A 6,000-nucleotide genomic window follows, 5' to 3' on the forward strand; every position below is an offset into this window, starting at 1 on the left:
AAGATATAATCAAGTGCTGGTGCATCCCAATGATCAGTTGAAAACCACATTCAGAACTAAATGGGGCACATACGCATATCAGAAGATGCCATTTGGTTTGATTAATGCCGACGCTACATTTCAAAGAGCCATGGACATCGCATTTAAGGGTTTAGTCAACAAATCTGTAGTGATTTATTTGGATGATATAACAGTGTATTCCAAGAAGCGAAACGACCATCTCAGATATTTAAAGCAAAATTTTCAATGATGTTTAAGGTATGGGATTTCACTTAACCCGAAGAAATCTTTTTTCGCATTAAGTGAAGGAAAAATTCTAGGATTCATAGTGTCAAAGTCTGGTATTCACATTGATCCTGACAGAATCAAAGAAATCTCAGAAATATCCCTACTTCATAATAAAAAAGCCATGCAATCTTTCCTTGGTCAAATCAATTTTGTAAAAAGATTTGTCCCTAATTTTTCACGAATTGTGTCTCCTTTGCAAACCATGATTAAAAAGAATTCAACTTTCAAATGGGGTCAAGATGAACATGAAGCATTCAACTTGATCAAACAAGCTATTATTAATGCTCCATCTTTAGCAACCCTGAATTTTTCAGAATCTTTTGTTTTATACACATTTGCCTCAGAAAAATCATATGCTGCGATTCTAACCCAAGCCAATCAAGAAAAAACATAAGCTCCAATTGCGTTTTCTAGCTCAAATCTACAAGGTGCTGAACTCAATTATTCAGATGTAGAGAAACAGGCCTATGCTATTTTCAAAGCGGTTAAATATTTCAGACCTTTCTTACTCAAAACCCATATTAAGATCATAGTACCGTTTCCAGCGGTAAGAAATCTTCTAGTACAGAAGGATATGGGCAAGAAAAGAGCGAATTGGATCACTGCTTTACAGGAATATGATCTTGAGATCAAACCAGCAAACATTGTAAGAGGTCAAGGCTTCTGCAAGATGTTAGCTGGAGCATCGCAAATCCCTGAAATGCCATCCGAAGAGGTACAAATGTATGAGGTAAGCCTGAACGATGCAGAATCATTGTATGCGATATCATTTATTATCTTAAGAACGGGTATGATCCATCACACCTGGATCACACTAATAAAAGAGCTCTGAGATTGAAAGCTAAACAATATCAGCTCATAAATGATATTCTCTTTAGAAAGAATTATGATTATGTTCTTCTTAGATGTCTTGAAAAAACTAAAGCCGGAAAAGTTTTGCAGGAACTCCACGATGGACCAGCAGACGGACACTATGCTGGAGATGCTACTGCACATAAAATTTTACGTGAAGGATATTACTGGCCTACGTTGTTCAAAGATTCACACAGTTACGTGAGGAAATGTCAAGTCTGCCAAACTACTACTGGAAAACAAAAGAAGCCGTCCCTACCACTACAACCCGGTAAACATCGAGCAACCATTCAGCCAGTGGGGCTTGGACATAATAGGTGAGATCGTTCCTCACTCTTCTAAGAAGCATAGGTACATCCTCACGACAACAGATTATTTTACTAAATGGGTAGAGGCAGTTCCTCTCGAGACAGCTAATTCTGAAAATATTATCGAATTCATAGATCAATTTATAATCACTAGGTTTGGATTGCCAACGGCTTTAATATTTGATAATGCATCATACCTTTCTGGAAAAGCAATGACTGAGTTCGCACTTAAAAGGGGATTCAAACTAAAATATTCGGCCAATTACTATCCGCAAGGTAATGGGTTAGCTGAGTCAACAAATAAAAACCTAATCAGGATTATTAAAAGAACAGTTGACCAGAACCAAAAGAATTGGCATAAAGCTTTGATAAACGCTTTATGGGCAGATAGAATAACAAAAAAAGCTTCGATCAGCACTTCCCCCTTTAATTTAGTTTATGGGAAAGAAGCGGTTCTTCCAACTCACTTAGTCATTCCCTCTTTGTCTTTAATACAGTACATTGATGAAGTACCTACTTCCTCCATACAGCTAAGACAAATGGAAATAATCAAATTAGAAGAACAACGAGAACAAGCTAAAAGAACCCATGCTCATCATCAAGCGCTAATAAAATCCTCTTTTGATTCAAACAAAATGACCAGAAAAAATTTTCAGATGGGAGATTTAGTTTTAAAATGGGATAAAGCTCATGAAGAAAAGGGCAAACATACAAAATTTCAAAAGATGTGGCTTGGTCCTTTTCAGATTGTTGAATTCATAGGTCCATCAACGTTTGTCTTACAGGATCTAGCAGGTAGAAGGGATTCTTTGCCTGTGAATGGTCAAGTCCTTAAAATATATTTTCCATAGAAGATTATTCTTCTATTTTGTAGAATAGTTTCTTTTTCTTTTTCTTTTTCTTTCTTTCATAATAAAACCGGCTGTTAATGGTTACTATCGGTATTCGCGAAAAAGGCACCAATTCTCTTTCAGATTTTGAGCTTTTCGCTTGTATAAACAAATTTTTTTTTTGAAAATCTGATCTTTATTATTGACAGACACAGTTAAAAACTTTAGCCTAGATATGATATTAGTTTCAACTTAAAAAAAAAAAAAAAATTGATGAAAGCAACCTTTAGCGAAGGAATTGTTTTATATCAGCACAATGAAAGGTATCAATAACAAAATAAAGATTCTCTGTAAAACTGCTATTTGCAAACTCTATTGTTGTCGTCCAGAGCTTTCTTAAGGAAAACAATGATATCCTCCCTGTTAAAGAAAATCGCAGCATTCAGAGGGACAATCCAAGAAACACTATATCTCAAAGAATAAGAGGTCTCATCACGAGCCGACTTATCATGATCACATATATTATAACTTTGCTGACTTTGCCAAACACTGTCCATCAAAACAGGGCAATGACTCAAGATTATTGAAATCAAAAGACAAGGGGTCTCATCATGAGCCAGCTTGTTCAGCAAAAGTGTAAATCAAGTGAATGACTGTGTCATAATTTGGCTACCAAACCAAGACATTGTTCTTTAAGAATAAAAAAGGAAAATGTGCCAAAATGGATTTTTCTTTGAGGGTTGTAGGTAACCTTAAACGGGATAAAGGATCATTGCTGGGTAACAGGTAACCCTGTCGAGGCTATGGACGCCTGCTGGCAGCAGAGGCTCTACCTACGGCAAACGAGCATATTTTAAGGCTAGCACACAGAGAAAACTTTATTTTTTTTCTTTACATGACCAAGTAATGGCTGATGTAGATACAAGGACAAGACTGAAGAAGCAAACAATTAGAAAAGAAAGAAGTTGAAACAAAATATCATTGATAGAATAAGGCATAATGTACTCTGTCTGTCCATAACAAAGTTTAGATTTATGAAAATTTTTCTGTTTTGGAAGTTTAAAGAATTCAATAGAAAAGCAGAGATAACTGGTTCTTCCAAGTGAATCGCCATTGTTGTGGCCACCAACAACCCCCCTACTTCTTTTTAGTATTAGAAATAACACTAAAGAAGTGGGGACCCTTAGTAATAAAAAATCCAAAAAGATTTTATAAAATTTTTGTATTGTACTCCTAAAAAATGCATCGCACAAAGAAGAGTCAAGCATTCCATTATGAGCACATTAAAACAACTGCGAAGAAGCGGCGTGAGATTCATCACATCGCATACATTGAGAAGCGCCCATAAATGACTAATCTTAAGAAAATCTCCGATGGCCGATATGCGATATCGCATATCGCAACATCGCATAAGCATCACACGAATAACTTGACGAATTGTTGTGATATCTGCGATCTGCGATGCCGCAATACTGCGATCTATGCGATAACTACGATGCCGCAAAACTGCGATATGCGATCTACGATCTATGCGAGTCACAGAAATCACCCATCGCAAATTTTCCTCGGCCCAGCACCCAAGAAAAGCTATCCCTAAACCAAAAATTGAGCGCACAGCTTAAAGAAAATTAATGAATGTACGTCAAGGTATTCATGAAGGACAGTTTTGTGTTTTTCAAAGAGTCAGTTCACTGTGGGTGTCATGATTTTACACATTCGTAGAACTTGAAGCTTTCATGTCGAAATTTATTATCATTACTTTTTCCTTTGCGTGAACTGCAGGAAACATCTAAAGAAAAAGGGGAAAGCACCAATGCTCGGAGAACAGGGAAGAGATGCTCTCATACACGGATGCCGCATACAACAGAAACGCAGATTTCAGAGTGTTACTAAACAGATACTGATATCAATAGGCGATTCGACACTCAAGGTCAAGAAACTCACAAAAGCAACATGTTTACAAAATTCTGAAGCTCATGCCCGGTAAAGGAAAAAGCGCTAAAGGCGGAAAACGCACCAGAAAGGCCCAGATCAAAGAACGGAGGCAGTTTTTGATGCACGATTAGCGCCTAGCGCTAATCGCGCATCGCTAAGAAAATTGTTCAGAAAGCAAAGTCCCTAACTTGCTTAGTCATCCACGAGTCCGGAAGCCTAAATAGCAAAAGCAGAGGTAGCTAGGAGGAATCTGGGTTGTTACCAAGCATACACGCAGTAAATTCGCTCAACCAGGAGATAATTCTCAAAAATATCTTCCAATTTACTAAAAAGAGGTGCCAGCACTTGTCATTTCTATTTTTGTAGCTCAAACAAAAGCAGAAGATGACCAGCCGACTCTTCCCAGGCAAATGTTGCATACTCACAGCACTAAGGAGCAAATGAAGAAATAGTTAGAAATTAGATTCAATTTTTAGAAATAAGTTTACTTAGATAAAGGGCGGTCATTTTGAACCGTATCCGAAATTTATGTAATTAAGTTACTTAGTTAGCAGTATTTAAACCCTTCTCATGCATTTGGAGAAGGGTCCGGAAATTTGTCAAAAACTTGTCCTCAGAACATGCACTTCTGCACCCTCAGAGGAGGTTTTGATGAATGAATGGATCAAGGTTTATTAATTTTTGCATTTGATGTCTGCTACTGATGTTGCACTTTTGTACTCTTAGTAGATATCAGAACAAGGAGAGATAAATCATTATTACTTGAAGCTTATGAGTAGGACCAGTCATAAATGGTACTTTTATCTCTTGGCCATTTCTGCTTATATTCTTGAAGTGATATACAGTTTTCAGTTGTTTATATGTTATTGCATGAATGTGTGAGTTACCATTTGGCACTTTTGTACGGTGGAGTCATTCATTTATGTTTGATATATGAATAACTTATTATGCAATATGTTGTTCACAACTGTTTTGCCTAACTTTTTATGCAAAGTGGTTCATCTTAATTGATTTCTATTCTTATGATAGCTGAATGATCTTTATTACCAGTTATTGTTTGAAATCTCTTTAGATCGCATAATAGAAGAAATACACCCCGGGTTAGCATAGATTAGGTGTGTTGTTTTCACTAGATTACAATAGCATAGAATTAGATTAAAATAGCTTAGATCAAGACTCTTAGATCAGCATAATCCAACTCTGCACACACACACCCTTAGATTGGGAAACTGGTCCCAGTATCCCCAGTCGGACCCGCTATACGAAACGGATAAGGAGCTACCAACCAAGGTCCGGACCTGGTGGGTATCCCCCTTGTTGTCGACTCGATTTTTGGGGCTTCAACAAGCATTTCATCACAAAGAGTGGGATCAAGCTTGATCTAGACTGAGTTTGGACTATCAAGTAGATTCTTCACTGAGTCAACAAGAAAGCTATGCAATCCTTCTTGGGGAAGATCAACTTCTTCTGGAAGTTCATCTTAGATTATGCACAGATTTTCAAACCTATCCAAGACATGATCAAGAAGGTTGCAGTCTACAACTGTGGGAATAAGGAAAATGATGCGTTCACCCTGTTATCACTCAGGTTGTGCCCAGGTTGGAGTAAGGGATACAACCGAGGTAACCACAAACCAACTTTGGATTACAGGTTCTAGCCCACCTGCAATCAGAGAGGGCTCTCTCTTTGGGATTTAGCTTTGTTGAAATTGATATTAGGCTAGCTATTGAGTTCAGGGGTTTTTTGTTCTGTTTTGGTGGGAAAATTGATGTTTCAGGTAGAGAGGC

The sequence above is a fragment of the Pinus tabuliformis genome, chromosome 6, assembly GCF_031772625.1.
Source record: "Pinus tabuliformis cultivar Carrire ecotype Pingquan chromosome 6, CPIR1, whole genome shotgun sequence".
Classification (NCBI taxonomy): Eukaryota; Viridiplantae; Streptophyta; class Pinopsida; order Pinales; family Pinaceae; genus Pinus; species Pinus tabuliformis.